General features: G+C 32.5%; 1 protein-coding gene and 1 long non-coding RNA gene across 3 annotated transcripts in view; both read left to right on the top strand.

Annotated features, from left to right (window-relative positions):
* Window positions 1-22,199, top strand: part of LOC105145383 (uncharacterized) — a 79,085-nt gene that overhangs the window by 31,145 nt on the left and 25,741 nt on the right. The window lies entirely within an intron of this gene.
* On the top strand, window positions 9,064-21,810 carry LOC147909266 (uncharacterized). Its single transcript, XR_015545490.1, has 2 exons — window positions 9,064-11,769; window positions 13,295-21,810. It is a non-coding gene; the product is annotated as an uncharacterized LOC147909266 (long non-coding RNA).

Below are 22,199 nucleotides of genomic sequence, written 5' to 3' on the forward strand. Positions count from 1 at the left end.
AATTGAATGAATCGACGAGAGAGATCGCGTGAGTAATTGCATCAATCGCGCGTATCGATTCGTTGGCCGAGCCGATTTCGTCGATTTTTCGGGGAAAAATCGACAGCTAGACGATATTTTAGTTATTACGTACGACATGGTGCGATATCTCTTCCGTAATCCCAGCTTTACGTGAAGGAATAGCGTTGAAACGGTACGACGATCGTAAACTTGTTATCAATAACTGCATCCTCGTTTCGTGTTTTCATTGATATCGCGTTATTTATAATAGGATAAACTCGCGCTACAATGCTACAAAATGTGAAGGCCAGATATGCTATTTAAATCCAAGATGAAAATTCTTATGGAAGAATTTTCGAGCGAGGTCATTATTTATTACGACTTCGTAATTTATGATATTAAATTCCTTGGTAAGTAAACGTGGAATTAAAACTCCGTTAGAGCAAAGTGCGCTTGAAATTAAATGAATAATAAAGTTTTCTTCGCTTTCCTTCAACCGTTAGTTTTACGACAAGAACCTCTTTCAATCTTTCGTAATTAAAACATTGTTAATAAATTTAATTTATAGTTAATATAGTTTATTACCATTTTTTATTTTTATTTTTTCATTTACGAGTTTAACTCGAAGAAAACAATATATAGTGTAATTTAGAAAAATCTATTATCACACTAAAATAATGATGTATAAAATTTTCATACGCCAGTGGCGACTTTACTTTGCACGTCTCTTCATATTAATTTTTTCACATTACATTTTTTTTTAAAACATCCGACATTAAATCGTCGTTTTAAAAGCAACGTAATTAATGTCAGTCTGTATATAGTTAAAAAAAAAAGAGGATAATGCTGTATGTCTATGATATAAAATGCGTTTTTTGTTTATGCGCGCATGAGAATCGGATTGCGGAGCGGCACTATTAATTTCAATTTCGAAATATCGATATCTTGCGCAAATACACGTTACGGAAAAACGCACGACGAAAATCGCAAAATTGCGTTATTTATTAATCGCGGGCGCGGCAATACGCCGCGGCTGGCACCGTCGAGCGTTTATAACGCTCTATATCACTCGTCTTTAGGATTTATCGTCATTCTTCGTGGTTGACGGTTCATTTACATGATAAAGCGGCCCGGCGGTGCTGTAACACGGCGATATGCATTGTAAGCTTTTACGTCTGAGTGCAACGCCGAAGTACGCGTGCGCGGGCGCGGGTGATGCCTCCCGATAATTGTTACGACGCTTTTACATCTCCCTCCCTTTGCAACCTCTCCACTCGCCCTTGCTCTCGCATGCAAATTTGCGCGCGCGCGTGCAACACGCGTCTGTTTTGGACTGAAACGTACGCGTTTCCGTGAATTGTTCTTGAAAACTCGTATTCCCGATTGAGCACGTCCCGTGGAACAAATTTCCGAGCGTGCGAAGTACGCGCGACTGCAACTCCTCGTCCGCGAATTATACGCGGGCTTTTAATTATTCCCATTCTCCTCGCGGCTGGTGTAGCTTAGGCGTTAGTAGCTTAATGACGTTGTTATTTCCGTTTTAAAGGATGATTATGAGTCGAAAAAAAAATTTTTTATTAAAGTGCGAAGTCTGCGAATAATACATATAAAAAGATATTACTGAAATTGAACGGGAATACTTAATATTTGATAAAGTCGAGTGCACTTATGCAACTTGCATAATTATGGCGCAATGAAGATAAGTTTCATACGACTTTTATCTTGCCCGCGGAATAAGAGCGAGTTTTCAGAGTACACGAATTTGTGTCAAGGTTCGAGCGTTTTTTTGTCTGACCTAAAAATACGATACGTCAAGAATTCACCTTTTACATCGCCTCTCTCTTTCTCCCCTTGCCATTATTAAAATTAAAATAATGTGTATCAACGAGTGCTGCGAATTTCTACGAGCAAGCAAAGATCCCGCGACGAAACGTTAGATAAAACTTCACGTCGCGTCGCGGTGAAATTAAGGAAGAATAATAAAAGTCGGGATGTATATAAGAATAATGATACCGTTGCGTTCTTACGACGCTGATATTCGCAAACTTGCAGCCGAACAACTTTTCTGACCGCGAGGCAACTTTTTGAAGTTTGTTGTGTTACAGCTGCCCATTCGCGGCATACCTAATCATCGTTATCGTGCTTTACGTTATACGAATAGTTCTTCCCGTTGAAAAACAGTGAGATTAATTGGACCGCGAGGCGCAGTTATTATTACACCGGGCATGCACAGATATCTAACAAAGGATTTTTACCGGCAATGTTCTCCGCGCGAAACCCATATTCGAAATGAAATTTTATTTCTTTATTTTACAGCCGCCGTTACGTGATTTAATTAAATCTTCTACAAAACGGGATATGTGCTGGATTGTGCAGGAACGCAATAAGAAAATTCGATGCGAGAAAAATAAATATCTTTTCGCCGAATTATTTTCCGTTCGTTTTTCTTTTTGAAAGGGGAACATTTTCCATTCCGACTTTTCCTTTGTTTTGCAATACAGCAAATACGATAATATTAATGAATTCCAAATCCGGGCAAAAAAAAGTACCGTTAACAGTGTCTTCTTTAATTATACCCGATACTTTTACGAAGTTAGTTTTAAGCGGATTTATGGGCTTTGCATATGAATAACGCGAGCTTTAATCCATTCTGTTGTATTAAATATCTCTATCATGAAAAAAAATATATGTTAAAATCTTCCGTTGATTGATTTTTATTTAAAATCATGGAAAAATAGTACATAAATCAACATATTTGATTTGCTGTTGCACTGAAAAAAAAGATTGGCAGCAAATTAGATGGTAAAATATGGCATAGCATTTTTAATTAGCTGCAACAGCCAATTTGTGGTTGTGTTAGCCTATCCGCAATATCAGTATAGGATTTCGATAGGCTAACACAACCAAAAATTGGCTGCTGCAATCAATTAAAAATGTTATGTCATATTCTTCTAGTCTAGCTGCATTCAGCAGAAAAAAGCAGCTTTGCAAATGTTGTAAAATTCTATAATATGATTGGTCTTGCCCTTAGTTTCTCATTAGATTTGGATCTATATCTATATGTATAGACCAATCATATTCAAGAATTTTACAACAGTTGCAAAACTGCTTTCTCTGCTGAACGCAGTCAATCTTTCTTTCAGTGTGCTTATGCTATTGTCTTACTTATTCTCTACTATGATTCGCTTACTCCTTACGCTTTTGTGTGCCAATGGTTTTTATATTGTAATAATAAATTTATTATAATAAATTATGTAATAATAAATTATATAATAAATTTATAACAATAAATTTATATTTTTATAATAATAGATTATGCAATAGCTATACCGTAAAGTATATATTAGGTGTTGGAATTAATTCGTAGCGTTTTTAATGAAAGAATGTTATTTATTTCACATGAGCATTAAAAAATACATTAATGAAAGTACTTCCCATCACTTGTAAAACGCTACGAATTAATTCCAACACCTAATAATAAACTTATCACTGAAAATTAGCTTATTATTGAAAATTAGCTTGTTTTCGGATATTTTATATGAGAGTTAAAGAAAATTAAATTTTTTTTCGAATTTCTTCGATTAAAACTAATTGAATGACGTTTATTTGATGAACTTGCACGAGAATCGTATCAACGTCAACGCGAGGTGAATATCAGACGTCGCATTTAGCATGAACGTACATACTGGAATATCTTATCGCGCAGACACATTTAGTGCAAATGTAAAGCGTCTTATCTCGACTCGAGGATAATATTTGCCGTTCCGTGAGTGGTCGAAAATTTAATCATAATTCTGATTCTCTCTATTCCATATCTTTCCTGTATCTTCGTATTCCGTGTTTACCTTCCCTTTGAGAAGGAAACAATGGCATTCCCCATAGCGTATCTCGCACCCGACCGACTCGCAATATCCATCGCAAACGGCCGACGCTTCATTTTGTCCTAGAAAGTCCCTGATGGAAAAGGTTCTTCGTGATATTTAATGGGAGAGAGAGAGAGAGAGAGAGAGAGACAGTATATGTGTGCGTGTATGTGTGTCTCTTCGCCCTTCCTACATTCGGCATTTGGAGGGTGGAGTTCTTTCTCCCCTGCTCGCTTTTCTTTCCAGCGACGTTGGTCTTGTTCTATCTAGGATATTTTTTAAAGGGGATGTATATTGGAGATGCGAAATCCTTTGACGTTCGCCCACGGCGTGTGAAAATAGAGATCGGAATTGTTACAATTTCAACGTGGTCGAATTTCAATGGCGCCAACACGCGAAGTGTTATAATACTTTCGTTTATGATTTATGATATCTCGTGACAATGGAAATTAAAAACGATGTTAAATTAGAAAAATTTTAAATGCATTTTTCCGCCTATCTAATTCGGTGCTGAACTGTGACAAGAAGTAAGAAAAGAGAAAGAATAGAAATTGAGTTTTTTCTTTGTTTTCGTTATACTTAAACGAATAAAACAACCGTTTAATGGCTCAAAGAAGTGAAAATGGCGATCGCTGTACATAGATGTTCCAACAAGCGGTAAAGCCTTTAAAGGGATTAAATAAATATTGTTTAACCGTGTCGCAGTGGAGGCTGGAATTTCAAAAGGAAGAGGGAATTGTCGATAAAAGTTACGCAAGTATAAAAAAAAGCTTATTCGCACAAATATCTACATTTTCTAATAATTTTACAATGTCACATATACAAGTACTTAAATTGTTTATTTTTTTTTACCTTTTGTCATAAAATCCCTTTTGCAATAAAGATTTATATTTTAATATACGAAAGGCCGTTGCAACTGATTATGCTTTTATTATTTTTTTTTATTTGCACAAAGTACCACCTGTTGCCACGCAACAGCTGACGTGTCGACACAGAGATTAACACACTTCGTCGTTATTTTAACTTTAACTTCAGCTTTTGAAAGTTATTTTTTATAATTATTTGAATGACAATTTTTGCTCGTTTTTTTTTACATTAATCTTCAGCATGACTTGTATGCGTTGCAGCTTGCATAATCGTGTAAGCGAATAAGCTTCAATGATGAAAACATCACTTATATAATGCGCGTGTTTTATCACTGTTCATAAAAAAATCGAGACAGAAGTTTTTAAACGTCAATTTTAATCCATCCGTGACTCGCCGGTTAAAATATCTGAAGCAACAAATCTGGAGGTCGGTGGAAATCGGCAAATCGCAGTTTTTAAAGCTTCGAAGCGCAGTTAAAGCTCGCGACCTTTCGCGTGTTACACGCGAAAGTTGCGATGCATACGATACACCGCCTTGACAGACCGAATTAATGCGACAAAAAGCAGAGAAGAAACGCAAGAAAGAAAATGTGTTAACTCACTTGTGATTTCTGTACAGTAATTCCGCGATATTCGCAATTTTAACGAAAATTGTGTAAAAAAGAAATCTTTTCAATATTCGTTATCCTACTTAATTCTTTTTTTATATAAATTTAGTATTTTAGTTTTGATATGTTATTTCGATTTTATGGGAAATTGTAGCTTAGAAGTAACTACTATGTCATTTTGACATTTTAACTTGATTTAAAAGTTATTATTTTGATTGTATTAAAAAAATATTTGTAGGGAAATATTTTAGAGAATAATAAAAAATATATATTTAAAATAAATTTTTTTGGATTATCCTGAAATAAATGTCTGATTGGATTAATGGAATTTCAGTTGAAAATGGACGAATCAGAATTTTCTTGTTAAATCTAATTCTACAATAGTTTCAATGGACAAAGCAGAATTTTAATATAATCAGAATCTTTTGGATCGTCCATTTTCAACCAGATATTTTTCTCAATGCAGTAAAGCGTTTTACAAACTCTATATATATGATGCTATTTTTTCCTTTTTCTTGATAAGGAGAGGTGACCTTGATCGAAGTTTCCTTGCTTCTTCAAATGATTCCGAGTTGATTCATGTTTAATTCTGTAGTACCTCTAGCACTTTCTTCTACTCGCTCTTCTTCCCGTGATTAGACGATCGCGGCCGGTAATGAGCTTTCTCGGGACTAAACGTGTTATTCGGAAACTTGTGCTCCACCGTACTACGTTTTCTTGTAACAACGTTAGTTGGTGTAGTCCCAGAAGAGTCTTACTCGACAAATTGCTACGCAAAGGATCCAAATGAAGGGAAAGAGAGGAAGAGAAAGAGAACCGCATAAATTCGGGAAAGTAGATTCCCCAGGCGGGTGACTCAAGTCGCGCTGCACACATTTATGTAAAGAATAATTTTCTTACGCAAGTAAACTTGCTACAATAATGTTGGAGGAACTTTATTACCAATAAAGAAATATATTATATATTCTCTGAAACAATTTGGAAACTGGTAACACGTTTCACGAGCATCTCAAAATTTATTTAAGGAATTTAATTATAAGGAGAATTTCTCGTGGACTTATCGGAAGTTCGAAAATTGAGAAAATTGAAAATTTAAAGGTATTTTGTTGCGACATAGACGAGACACAATTCTGGGTGTTTTTCAGTAAGAACACAGTTAGATACAGTGTAACATAATGAATCATTACATCCTTGTTGTTTGCTTATGTTAAACAAGAATGAAATAATTCACCATGTTACACAATGGCTGCGTTCGTTTTGGCGCTCACAGTGCTTGTGAGCATAAATTATTCTTTAATATTTAATAAATAACAAGGATGAAACAACGCTTAAGGCGTTCTGTCTGACTGTATTCTTGCTGGAAAAACTCCCTCTGTTAACATCTTCGTTTATAAAAAAATCGTTCATGAAATAACCCTGCACACACGTGTACTCGAGCCACACATTGTGCGCAAAAAAATATATATGAGGCGTTTCTCCGCTCTTTTTCGCACATTGCCTTTGTTCTGACATCACATGGCGCATGTATTATAGGATTAAGAACCCCGTTCTTATTCGCTCGAAAATAGGCGAATCGCCCCTCCGACTCTTCGGCTTCCCCCAAAAAGAGGGTTTAGTGGCGATGCTAAAAGGTCGAAAGTTAAAAGGAGCAAAAAAAGGGGAGTTTAACAATTCCCTAACGTACAGGTGGTTTTTCTTTCCGCGGTAATGCCGATTACGTTTAGCCATTCTGCATTAGTCGAGAAGATCTAACACGAGGTGACCTTCTACACCGGAAAAAGAGTCTGATTGCATTAATCTGGTTGAAAATGGGCAAATGAAAATTTTTTTGTTAAGTCTATTATAATTCCAGTTGAGATAATCAGAATTTTGATTATACAGTTTTAGTATAGTCAGAATCTTCTGGTTCGTTTATTTTCAATCAGAATTTTTTCTCATTCCCGTTTCTATCAATGTAGATTAATTTCAATCTCTCTTTTTGCTCTTCCCATCTTTTTCTAATGCTTAAAACTAGAAAATGAAGAGTTGATTGAACGAAGACAGAAAGAATGGTTTTGCTGAAACATTTAAAAATTTAACTAGATAGGTTTGAAAATAATTATGTAGGACGCTCGAATTGATTGCTAGAATGTCAAAACTTTTTGTAGCACTTAAAATTTCTAGGTCATTATTTTGATCTAACAAATTAAGCTATTTTTTGTATTTGTATTTAGCTAAATTTTTAGATATTTTAGTAAAACTGTTCCTTCTAGGTACTCAGTTAATTAAAAGTAAATAGTATATAATATTAGATTGCAAAAACGAAATAAACGAAATCCACAAATTAATTTTTTTTTAATCCAATTTGTTCAAAACACTACAGTTTTTTTAATCGTTAATTCTCTTTTAATGCGTTTTTCCTACAGCGTATAAATTCATCGATGTATATTTTGATCGTATTTGATATTATTTAAATAAATAAAGTGTCCGAACGCGACCAATATATCGCAGATATTAAAACCGAACAGAATTATTTGATCATGTGTACAAAAACAGATTTCGGGCAATTTTTATTCCGTAAATGGAAGATCGTTAAACATTTTTGTGCGCAGAGCGTTGGTCAGTTTCGACGTGCATCTCGCGTTTCGTTAAGTTCCTCGATATTACGAGATTATGCAGAGTAACGCGGTTAGAAACGGGGCGAACGTGGCGCGAGCGAAAATAAGCGACACGTGCCTTTTTATCGAGTGCTCGGGCACCCTGGACCCTTTGCACCCTTGCAAGCGCGTATTTGCAAGGGTATTTGCTTTCGCGCGTTGGATAACAGCCCGGCGCGAAAGTCGCCGCGGATGATGCGGCCATTCATGTGCGCGGTCACGCGAAAATTTACGCGTAATACGGAGCGTAGAGTACGGTGCACGTGCAAAAGTATCGTGGCTGCCTAAAGTATACTAATGCAACGAGGGGAAATTTTTCATTTGATAGGATAGATGATAGAGTGACGCTTGAAGCCCCGCACATATTGGTTGGGGGTTGGACTTCCTTTTCCCATTAAGATAAATGTCCCAGTGACCGGACATGTTCAGATACTTATACACGAAATTCATTATTAATCTCAAAACTGAAAATTGTATAAATTCACAAAAGAAATGTGATTGAGTACGAAGAATCGCCTTGATCGAATGGCCTTTTTTACTCATGTATGTTTAATCTTAAAAATGCTGTTTTTATTATACAATATTATTGTCTAATTGTATTTAAAGATTACAATTAAATTATAATACTATATTTAAAAAAGCATTTGAGATTAATAATATAAACAAATAATATAAACAAAGTTTCGTGTAAATACTTCTAATTCCTGACATAAGTATACTAAAACAAAAGATTGGCTGCTGAAACAATTTAGATGGTAAAATATGGCATAGCATTTTTAATTGGCTGCAGCAATTAATTTTTGGTTGCAGCACCATTTTTAAATGCTATGCCATATTCAGCCAATCTTTCTTTTCAGTGACATGCCCGGTTACTTAGACGTTGCCTTCTTTTTTTGAACGCAACATTACCCATGTGGAGTGATCTGGCTGCCTTGAGATAACCGATGCACGTGTATGCGTACGCAGTTACAAGGAATACATCGAAGATAATCTCGCCATCCTAAAAAAAAGTGTCAACCCCAATTCGCCTCATCTCATATATATATATATATATATATATATATAGTATCTCAAAATAAATGTGCTTTATAGATAGCTTTTGTATGAATATCGATCGTATCTTTTCTAAATAAGATTACTGACACAATTGTAATGATTTTCCATCTTTTAAATAGAACTATAAATCTCATTAGTTAAAGTGTATACATGAAAAATATAAACAGATACAGATATAAAAAATTTTTTTTTGAATTATCGAAATAATTATATATATAAGATGCTTAAACTTAATGATCAATGCTGCAAACAGTTTGATATTTTAGCAACTAGCTTTAGCGTTCTACATAATTATTTTGATAGTCCAGTAAAATTATTTTGATAGTCTAACTAAAATTATTTTCAGATCTGTATCTAATTAAATTTTTAGATATTTTAGCAAAATGTTGTTTTCGCGTAAATGAATATTCTACTGTGAATCTGTTATTCATTAATGACGTATTTAATAATATTGAATTAAGATAAAATATAAGATGAAAAACGTGAAAAACGAGAAGTAACACATTAATAATTTATATTCTTTAATCTTTTTTTTTATTTTTCATCCGTTTTTAATTTGTTCTAGTTTTCTTATGGTACTCCATTTTTTCGCGTTATCTGATATATCTCTTAGGTAACATTAGTCATACAAAACTGGAATTGCGAGAAGCGAATTTCAGGAAATTTTAACGGAAAGAGCGAATAATTCGTGAGACTAACGTGCGAGAAAGTATTCACGTGCAAATTGGCGCGATAGCGAATCTAAGCGCGAAGTGATAACACGTCGCTCTGGCGGATCTAGTTACTCGCTGCCGACGTTTGCTTTCAAGTCAGGAACGAAGATAAACTTCCCTTGCTTCTGCCCTGTTAAGCTTCAAACGATCGCATCTTGTCGCGTTTCTGTTTAATATTGGCGTTTTCAGTCTTGCGAGTTGAAAGCCAACATCTATATTTTTAGAAGCAAATTTCGAGACCATATTTGCTATTTTCAGAAACTTAACTTTTGAAACTTAACTTTTAATTAATCATATGATGTCAAATTGACTTCATGATGACTAAAGTTGAAAATATATATATCTCTTCGGGACGATAAAATTGATTATTTCTTATCATCTATTCAAAAATAAATTACATATTTTTTGCAATATTCTTTACATAAGAGTATTTTATTCCTCACTCAATCGATTAAAAAAAAAAACTCTTTAAATTGAACTCAACGATACTATAATAATTCATTAATTATATCGAACAAACATGAGCGATTGCAGCTTTAGTTTCCATTTTTATAAATTATTTTTTTCTCGATTCGCTGAATAGAGAAGAGAAGCAAACGAACTTTATAAAAAATTGGAATATTCCTCGCAAATGAGTAATCGAATGGGCGATTTCATTTGCATATTTTTTTCAGAAGATAATGATTCCACCATTTAAAACAAAACTCCGCGCACTGTACTTCGAAATCGATAGACTCGTATGTGCGAGACTCAGGTTTAGTTCTGCCGTGAGACGTTGAAGAGAGAATAATTGCCGTTCGTCACGAATAAGCAGAAGCAACCAATAAGAAGTAGCGCCGATTAATCTTACGCGAGGCACCGCAGACGGAGAGAAATGGCGATGGAACGAACAGAAGATGTGAGGAGAGTTAGCAGTTGATATTTGACAAGACTAAAAAGGATGCAGCAAGAAATTTTATTTCACAGCATAATCCGACACGAATAATCCCATTTATATAGCAAACTGAATTTAATAGAAGTTGACATTAATAGATAAAGAGTTTTTATTCGCACGAGACAGTTTTTTTTTTCGCTGGAAAAGGACGTTTTAATTTTACAAAGTCATTCAACTTTCTTTTTAGCAATCTTTAACAAATTCGTATCTCGTTCGACTGAATTTTTTCAATCGTTGAATTGTTTGCAAACTTTGAAAATCATGCAAAGTAAGCATTTGATAGTTTTACAACAAAATCTCCCCTTCTGAATTTAGAACATTATATTATACAAAATATATATTAAACTTTCATTTTACAAATATGAATGTAAATGAATTTCGTCCAGAGAGGCAAACAACATGTTACAAATTATTTGATATAAATTCATATCAATTTTAACCACGTGTCTAAATTTATAGTCTCTTATTATTCCTGATTTATTCATTCCTATCTGTTAATATTAATTAATTATACATGAAATTAATTGCACGTTTAAAATTTACTTTTTGGTTTTAACATTCATTTGCATACATATATTAATAATTAGGATTGCACTTGTATGTCACTGCCCTGCTGTATGTAAAGGTATATGAAACTATATTACGGCGGCAGGGCAAAGGCGTAATAAATAATAAAAGAGGAAAAAAGTAAATATATACGAACGCTGGGAATACGTGTTTAGTTTTCCGACATCACCTTGACGTGAGATTACGATGGCGGCTGCGCATGTGGTGGAAAATATTTTTCTTTTCTCGGATGAGCCAAGTACTTTGTAAGACGCGGATATCCAATACAGGCGCCTCGACGTTCGGCGCGTGGGGAGAAGCCGAGATCGAGAGAGAGACCGTTGTTATTCTTTTGGAATAAAAGACTAACTTTTCAGGCGAAAGAATCGATCTGGCTGCTTCGCATAGTACGCTATTCAGATTCGAGTTGGACGGACCGTAAACTGTTCTCATTCTGGAAATAAAGTATCGTCCACGTTAGTGTATCGGCCACTTCTACTGTCGTTCCAACCGATATTTGACATCCACGTCAACCAAACGAATCCATGTGCGTATATGCACTAGACAAAATATATATACATTCCTAAAATGCTTTTTATTATACCAACATCGTAAATTCCCTAACTCTCTGTGGTACCTAAATCTTAAATCGATATCTTCTACAGATTAATGTTTTTATTTTTTTTTATTCTTCTTTCTGTTATACTTTATTTAAGCGATTGCGATATACGAAATACCCATATCTCGATTTATAATAAACGAACATATTTTTTGTTGAATTGTTATCAACTTATAACGTTTTTCGTTGAGAGAATTAACGTAACATTGGTACAATTGAATGTAAATTAGTTTACTTATTTTCAGTATTAATAAATAATTTTAAATAATCCTTTTAACGTTGTGAGATTATCGTAACAAAAAATATGTAATTAAAATGGTTAAATTATTTATTAACATTGAAAATATGTAAACTAATTTACATTCATCTGCACTCAGTGCTTTAAAACTTAAATGATAAAAATATCTAGACCATACACACACACACACACACACACACACACACACACACATCATTTGTCTTTACCTGCAGACTATATGAGTCTCTTAATTGATAAGTAGCATAAGTCCAAAATTAGGAAAAATGCGTTTGTTATAGAAATAGAAAGTATTAAGAACGTTTGTCTTATCTATCAATTTAATTAATTTCTATTTCGTTTTTATATTCATAAAAAATAAAAATCAATTTTACATCATAAAGTTATCGTAAAAATATCTGGAATAGTGACTTAAGTCCAGCTTTTTTTATGGTCACTTTATGATACAAAATTGATTTTTATTTTTTATGAACATAAAAACAAAATAAAAATAAATTAAATTAATATAGATAAAACAAACATTCTTAATACTTTCTACTTCTATAACAAACGCATTTTTTCTAATTTTGAACTTATGTCACTTATTAACTAAGGGATTCATATATTGGTAGTAAATTTTTCACACTTTATCTCCTTTCGTATTTTGTCTTCCAACAAAAGCATTGCTTTTTTTAATTCCAATTTATTTTCGGCAAAATTTTTTTGTCCTTTGAACAAAAATCCTTATATTTTTCGAAGCAAAACCATTTGAATTTTCTTCTTCTTAATCGTTCTTTATTTGACAATTGCATCCTTTTCGTACTGGTGAAATGATGTTTAAAAATCGAGAGACCTAGTTTTTTTTTTCTTCCATTACATCGCATAACTTCGCGATCGTAGCAGTTCTCGTTCGTGAGTTATCAGTATGGAATGTCACAATATCGAGAAATCTCGATTAAAAACTTGAATTTTCTCGATGTTGAGAGCAATCGTCTGTGTCATACATACTACGTTATATCTTCAGCAATTTTCTAGATATTTTTATCGTTTAAGTTTTAAAGTTTGTACTGAGACATACAACTATTACGTAACTAAAATATTTTCTTTTTTTTTTTCCAATAACTTTAAGCAAATATAAATTTGATATTCGCGCAGCATTGAAACGTGTCGTCGTCTGCTACCACTTTTATGGCAGTGCAATTTAACCTTATTTTACAGTACTCGCATCGACACAGAATCATGAACTTTGAACCTGGCAATCGAGAAGGAGAAGAGCGTGTGGTGAGCTTAATCCTCTTTGCTTCCGATTTCGCGTGCAGATATAAGAGCGATGAAGAGGAGGAGAGTGCTCGCACGCGCACGCCCGCGTCATCGCGCTAATTGGCTGTCAGTATCGGCAGAAAGGAATTTCAAAGCTCAAAGCTTTGGACGTATACAACCGCGGAATTCCACGCGAATAATCCAGCGCTTGGTCGGTCCATTTTTACACACATTGGTTCTGAGAGATATAGAGAGAGGTATAAACGTTCGTGCAATAAACGCCGTGGGGTTTACGTTCCCGTCCCGTCCGCGCGTTTCATTTTGTCGATTTGAAAAAATGCCGATCAAGGGGATCGCGGGAAAACAGCGTGGTATTTTACCGTTCTATTTCCCCGGAATTAAGATTTATCTGTTTGTGTAACTCGACGTGCAATATAGTTCAAGTCTTTTGATTTTATCGACGCGAGCACGACTACAATGATATTAAACGCTTACGGCGACAATACTAAACGATACAAGAAAATACGCAATTTGCATTTATAATAATAATAATAATTGCTGTAAAAATTTAGCCGGAAGCTTTAACATCGAAGGGAAATTAATCAATTGTAAAAATCTTTTAAAAAATAAATATTGGATAATATTGTATTTATATAAATAAATTATTATACTCTCTTTTAACGCTAATAAATATCTCATATATTTTGAGATAATTTTGAATAATTTTCTAATAATATAAAATTATTATTTGTGCTATCTTCTTAATTTTATCATTGTTGATAAGAAAAGCAAGTAAGCCTTGAATATAATTTAACACGATGTAGGTAGTGAAAGTAAGGGCTCATTGATGCTACTAGACTTGTACCTGCTGTAATAGCAGGAATCGCAAAAGGGTCGGTCGATGACCTCGTGGCCATTACGGCCGTGACACAAACGTAAGCAACTAGGAAGGGGAAGACCCCTTTTGGACTATCCGATCATCTTCGTCAGCGATTTTATCCTTGCTGTACCAACGAAAAAATCGATCTTATTCCCCTCCAAGTATCCTCGCATGACCAAAGATCCTTGCTAAGAACGCACATTGGAATTCATATTCGGTCTTCGTAGCTGCTATTACTTTTTGTCACGGTTTCTGACATGGAAAAGCCGGAAGGGCTATCAATTCACGTTTAATAACTTTCGGAATGGATTCGTTTGGAATACATAAAATTCATGAAATTGTCCTCTCAGGAAGGACTTCTGATAACGAGATAAAAAATATTCTTATCGCAATCTTATTTAGTATAAAAATAAAATAATAAGATTAAATCGATAATTTTTATTTTCCTTCTTCGAATTAAATAAGATTGACTTATTGTGAATCTTGATTATCTTGAGATAAATAATAATATATATTTCAGTTTATATATTCTTACGTTTTATAAATCTTTAAAATCTGAAAAGAAAATCATTAAATCTTAATACATTTTTCTTTTCAATAGTCAACCAAGTAACCATTTATTTACAATAAATAAATATTTATTTAACAAAAAAATGATAGTCAAATCAAATTAATAGTTTTTGTATCAAATAAGTACATGTTTACATTTAGTAAATATTTATTTAGAACTATTCAAACAACTTTATTAAAATTTGCTATTATCGTTCAGTATTTGAAATCGATATCCAAGATTATTTTATTCTAGAATTAGAGTGAAAATGCTCATATATTTTCTAAAAAATATAGGCTATAGGTGTTTAAACAAGCTTAATAAATTTATCAACGTTCGTAAAGACAAAAATCAACATAATAGAAATAATAACGTTATATATAAATTATAATAACTGTGATGCTTCTTACATTGGCCAAACAAAGAGACAATTACAGACAAGGATTAAAGAACATCATAATAATATAAAATTAGACCAGTCCAAACACTCAGTAATCTCGAAACATATCACCAATCATAATTTTATTGGGAAATAAATATATTGCAATAATTGGGAAAATGTTAGTTCTTGATTTTGAAAAAAATTATCGCAAAAAAATATTTCTGAAATGATATATAAGAACAAAAAAAACGGTTTAAATTTAATAAAAGATACTGAATTATTGGACACCTCTTATTTTAATATATTTGACGATATACGTGAACATAAATTATCACAGTTTTGAACTTGTTTTTATATTTGATTTTATTGACTTACTTTTATTTAACCTACATCAGTCAATTTTTAAACGAAAAACAATCAACTTCTAATTTTAACGTACTTGACCAGATCTCTGTTTGAGAGTTTTAATTGCAGTATATTTTATATAAATTAACGTGAATTATTTTGATCCTATACTCATTCACATTAATTATATTACTTTAATACATGTTCTTGCATTCTACAAAATATTATAAAATATTCATAACAAATGCATTCTCAAATCGTTTAATACAAGTTTGCGACAAACTGGATTCTCGATTTCAACCGAGGAATTTAGCAAAATTATTTTATCGAAGGACACCATGTAATCTCCTGTTGATCGAAGTATTTTAATCTTCTTATCTTATTGTAATCTGTCTTAACACATTTTGATGTTCGATTTCTTTATATATTGATACTTTACCACTGATGATTTAAAACAAATTTTTCATTGTATTTGTTATTTATTTAGTTTGTTAATTTAATATTGTATTTCTGCGTTTTAACACTGAAGAAGGCTTTGTAAACCGAAACGTTTATAATATTATATAGTATTTATATTCTTATGTTATTTGTATTAATTTAAAGTTATTCTAATTATAAGCTCGAAATAAGTCACGACACTGTTTAATTTTATTCTAGATTTAAGAATTTTCCATATTTAAGAGTAAAATATTTCTGATGGCAATAAATATAATCGGCTTTGTATTAATTCTATTTTATGATAGATAAAAAGTAACAACATTGTATTCGGAAGTATTTTCTATGGATATGACATATTAAAAATATTCTAATATTTTAGAGGAGAACAACACAGCTTTAGTTTTATTTCAGTTTTATACTGAGAAGTCGTAAATTACTGTCGGAAGACAGGCAGAGTATATTGCGAACAGAGCAATCAATGAATATTGCGTATAAATTCATCGAATGTCCCGCATACCGGTCTTCGTCGGTCTGTCGAATCTACTTTTTTCCGTTGAACGTTATACTTGACTTGGCAATTTCCCAAAGAATTACGTGATCGCTGCATTGCTTTCGTACCATTCTCCGTGTACGATCGTTTTCCAAAACGAGACAAGGGAAAACGCCTTGATATTTTATTTGTTCCTTATCTCCATGTGTTGTATTTTCTAAAATTCAAGGATAGAATAAAATAAACAACGTCAGATTCTAAGGAAGATGTTTACGTCAATGAAAATATTACATTTTGCACGATGACTTTTGCAAGAGAAGCAATGATTTCTTTTCTTCAAGCATGCATTTGAAGATTTGTCGAGAAGTTTAGTAAGAGGCCCTCTGTTTCCTATTGTGCTCAGTTGTGGCAGCCTTTCTATTGTTGAAACATTAATTCACTTTTCAATTCACTGTAGAGGTCAGAATTCCGTTAGATATAATTTAATCATTCAAATATGTTATATCTCTGAAATAGACTAAAGCGAAAAGTTTTTACTTTATTTTTATTTATATACTGCAGGCAGGAATAAATTTGAACATTGGAATGTTCCAATAACATAATTAATAGCCTTATGATTATTTGTATTGTCTGTTATATAAATACCTACATACAGTTATCGCAAATAAATATTTTATAGGGGAGAGATTATTAAATTCTCTTCTCTTCTCTCTCTCTCTCTCTCTCTCTCTCTTACACTCTCTCATTAAAATATTGCTTCATTTATACCCTTGTTATACAAATACTTTATACTTATCAGATTATCTTTCCAAGCGATAGACGAACTTATTGTTAAATATTAATTCGAATTTTAATCCACAGAAATTTTTGATAAGCATTAAAAGCGATGCGTCATGTAGTGTTAATTATTCGCGTTTTAAATTTAGCGTTGATTTATACTGGTTTTTATGCTTGGAATCAAATCAATTTTACAGAACTTAACCAGTCGGCTAGATAATAATTGTTGTTTTCGATGTACAATTGGGAGAGAAAATTAGAAAGCTCATTAACTCTCAGATAATTAAATTATAATTTTAACCTCGCAAATATAATATACCTTTGGATATATTATTATAGATATATTATTGTATTTAATAATCCATATCATACTGTGCTTTGCGGCACGGTATTCTTGAACGATTCAGCGGTTGTCTATTTCGTCTTTTTAATGGATCCTGCATTATTTCCTTGCGAGATATTGGTTGATATCAGATATCCCTCGTGACGTATCGGCTGTCGATTATCAGAATGAGATCGCAAAATGCGTCGGCGACACGCGCCGTTCCTTCAACAGCAGACATCAGAATTTTCCAAATATAATTAATGTATCTCAAAATAGTAATTTCTTATTAATAATTGTACATATATATATCGATTGTCGGCTTCACGAGCGGATGCTGCGCCAAATTAGAAAACCGATACGACCTGCATTTTATGTTGCTGCGAGATTTATTTTTATTTCCAATATATAAAAGAAATTTCTTTTTCTCTCTACTTTTTAAGTTAGAACTATTCTGTCCACTTTAAGCGGATAAAGTTTATAGAAAACTAGTTTTAGAAATCAAGATATTCGACAGCTAAAGAAGAAATAAAATATTTTCTTTTGTATTTATTAATAGTATTTCTAAATAGTAAATTCTTGAGAGTAAAACATTTACAATAAATTTATATAGTATATTTATATTAATATATTTAATATTATATTTTATACTAAAAACAAAATGTCGTGGCCGATTATATAAAAGTATATGAAAACGTTTATGAATATAAAAATCTGTATACACATACATATATATAGGATATCCCAGAATGAACGTCAAACGTATTTTGTGTGTATGTAGAGCGGACTATTATTGAGTCGAAAAGTCTACCATTTTGTAATTTTCGTAAAAAACAATATGTTAATTGCTAAATATCGCCGAATATTGGTTTTCAATATTTTTTTACCCTGGTACTATCAACTTTACAGAAAAATAGCAGAGACAAAAATTGTTTATTCTCTTCTCATAGAGTTCTGAGAATTTTTTCAGAATTTTTTAATACCGCATTTTCTCATGTTAGTAAAAATAGTTTAAACAAGAAAATGCAGTAAAAAGTTGATAAAAAATTCTTAGAATTTTATGAGAAAAAAGTAAACAATTTTTGTCTCTTGCTGTTTTTCTGTAAAGTTGATAATACCAGGGTAAAAAATTATTGAAAACCAATATTCGGCGATATTTAGCAATTAATATCTCGTTAACTATTGCGAAAATTGCAAAATAGGTAGAGAACTTTCGAGGTAGAGGACTTACACATAGTAAGTCCTTTCTGCGCACGAAATATTTGCCGATCATTCTGAGACTGTATATTTGGAAGTACATTTCAAAGAATTAAATTATAAATACTTTCAAAATCCAATTATAATTACGACGTGATTAAAATGTATGTAAGAACTAGTCGCTCTTTATTCGGTCTTATACATAAATGATTTGACGTGTATTTTTAATAGCTTGTTAAATTCTACAATATAATAATACTGTAATACATTCTACAGAAAGCAATCATTAAAAAAGACGGGAAGAATATAATTGGATTCTGACGCGATTCTCTTTGCTATCACGTATTGAACGATTTACGTATTCACTGCATATTGAATGACGCACTGAATACATAGCAAATTAATAACCACTTGCAATCATACGAAACAACAATTCCATTAATGCTAATGAATTTTACGGGAAGCCCTCGATGTAAAGCATTTATTTTATTGAAATTTCATAGTTATAATTTTTATTCAAATATTTGTTTGTTACATGTTTGGACATCTATGGTATTTTGGTAAACAATAATATTCGTTTAATCCAAAATCGATCGAGAAACTGCTATAACAGGAAGTTTAATTGTTTCTATTGTATCGTCGATTTGATCTTGCGTGAATAGCAACGCTCTGAAACTGTTATTTGAAATAGAACAGATTTTTTTATTCAGAATAAATATTCTTCAAGAAGATCAAATAAGGTTTCAAGATATGCATGGAATAAATTTATGCAATAAAAAGATTGAACCGTGACTATAGGTTAAAGATTAAATATATCAATAAATAGCAGAAGTTTCCAATTAACTTTCTTTAGTTAGTTCGTCATGTATTTTGTCTTGACATAAAAAGATTAAATTTTAATCTGAATTCAATTTTAAATAATCAAGTACTTAATATTATAGTTTACAATTATTATTTATATCTTTATTTTTGAAGAATATAAATATCTACATTTTAACTTTAGAATTAATCTGACTATGTATGCATTGTCTGGTTTAAGAAAACTGAACTTTAAATCTCTTTTGAGAAGAACATCTTGCTATTCTATATCATCCCTTCTTCATAAGCTTGTTTCCTCACGTCTCGTGAAATAGCACTTTGCAGAAAAGCAGAGACGCTATCCTAACGTTTGTCCACCTCGGGATCACGGAAACGGAAATTACGAGTGAGAAAAAAGGAATATTAATGGGGTTTCTCTTCCGCGCCGTCTGCGGGATTTGTTATGTGAGAACGTAAAACCATTTTCGTCGGAAAGAAAACGAAATCGGGGGAAACGAAGTCCTCTCCACGGGCAGAGAAGGGTGGTTTGCGGGGGGGAGGGCGCAACACGAAAGTTGCAAATGGGCAAAGTTACGCGGCGATGGCGGAAGAGGTCGGGGGACTTTCTGTGTAAGTAACCAAGCTTGCGAGTTGTGCTTTCGAATAAAGCTCCAGTCTAACGATCGGGCAGCGTGCGTGCTTGGAAAAGAAATCGTAAGTCCTCGCACCTGCTCCTGGCAATTTTTATTGCCATCTGGATTACATTTGATTGACCTGCTATTTTCTTCTGTGCGTCGTATAATGAATGTTCCATGAAAATATAAAATTAAAATGGCAGAGATATGAGGGGCACACAGTAAAGTTCTGATAAACTTTTCACAATGTAAAATGAAAAAAAAATTGACAGCACGAGAGGATTATATCTTTTTAATACTTCAACTTTTAATTAAATTGTAATCCCACATATTTGCGCTTTTTCTATTTTTAATATTAAATAATAATTTAGCAAGTAAAGCTTAAATTAAATTGTTAATAATAACAATACAATAATAATAATAATGCTCTGTGAACTATCAGATCTATCTATAATAGTCTATATGACAGACGCAAGCATTCCATTTTTCGTACTATCGTTCAAACGGATGAAAGCCTCGAGGAATTTCGCGCTGCCTCAATGTCAACCTCAAAAGTTATTACGCGATGGATCCATTTGACCTAGATTCGTAATTCTCCGGAAAGTTGGTCGTGCCGTCGAATCAATCCATAGATTCGCGAATGAGATCGGTCCGAGCCCGACGGATAAATCGATTTTGATAAAATGCCGCGAAATTAAGCCTGGGTCGCGCTCGATATTTCCGGCGCTTTTGTCACATGATAACGCTAAGCGGATTGCGAGCGAACTTACTCACACATCGCGAAAACGCGCGCAATGGAACGGATTAAAAACTAAAATGATCACGAGAAAAAAGTTTGCAAAAAATTGAATAAGCCAGAATAAAATTGGAGCTGTGTATAAAAATGTGTATCCGAAAAGTTGCAGCATTGTAAGAGAGGAATTATGTTTGGTGAGAAGTAAAACTGCCAACAAAAGAGAAATGCTATTAAAATAACAAAGATGCTAAAAACTCGAGGTATCCTATAAATATCGTGAATATTTTAGACCAACAAAACGCAGTTTTTAAAAATAGTTTTTTTTTAAATTTATTTTCACGATGAAATTAAATAATTTGAACGATATTATATCGCTATATATTTGATATGGTATACTGAGAGGAAAAATATAACTACTGTAATTTAACTAAAAAATAGTTGTTTCTTTTTTTGAGACAACTATATATTTATAATTGTTTTAATATAATATTAATTATATTAAATTATATTTAATGCAAATATAATATTATTAATAATAATCATGTACATGTTGTTTGGGAATCTTTAATTTTTCTTAATATATCTTTTTTAATTATTATTACCATAAATAGTAAATTAATTCAAAAAAATTATATTTATTATATAATTGCGATTATATTTGAAATTATCATAATTTACAGTAAATATTTTTTCATGTTTAAAAGAATTGATATTTGTGACTATAATTGCATGATAAAGTAATTATGATTAGAAGCTCGTTATTATTGTTATGTTACACATGTACAGTTAATATCACTAACGTGTAGCAATAATAAAAATGGAGCTTCTTATCATAACTACTTTATCATGCAAATAGTCATAAATACCAAACACTTTTATTTTAGTGTATATATCCGTTATATTAGATCATTTGACGAAGTGTTCGATATAAAAAAAATAAAAAAATAAAAAAAGCGCCGAAACTGCAACTGTGACGTTCCGCACTGATTACATTCAGCACAGGATAAATGTTGCGGTCGTATGGCTCATACATGTGCGAGCACACAGAAGGAAATTGCCTCGGGAGAACTTATTGACCCGTATTTCATAATAAAAGCCAACATTACAATTGATTTGTGACGTAGCCGTTGTCGTATTGCACAGGTAGGACATCACGTTGCAGCGTTTTGCTATAATAATCTCGCGTGCTCGCAGCCTTTAAAGATTTACGAAAACTTGTTGCACAGGCATATCGAGCTCGCACATGCTTATTTCCATGAAGGTGCTGTATAATAATTAAAAAATCATATATGAAACGCGAGAGCGTTTTTAAA

The sequence above is a fragment of the Acromyrmex echinatior genome, chromosome 6 (assembly GCF_024713525.1).
Source record: "Acromyrmex echinatior isolate Ae372 chromosome 6, ASM2471352v2, whole genome shotgun sequence".
Lineage (NCBI taxonomy): Eukaryota > Metazoa > Arthropoda > Insecta > Hymenoptera > Formicidae > Acromyrmex > Acromyrmex echinatior.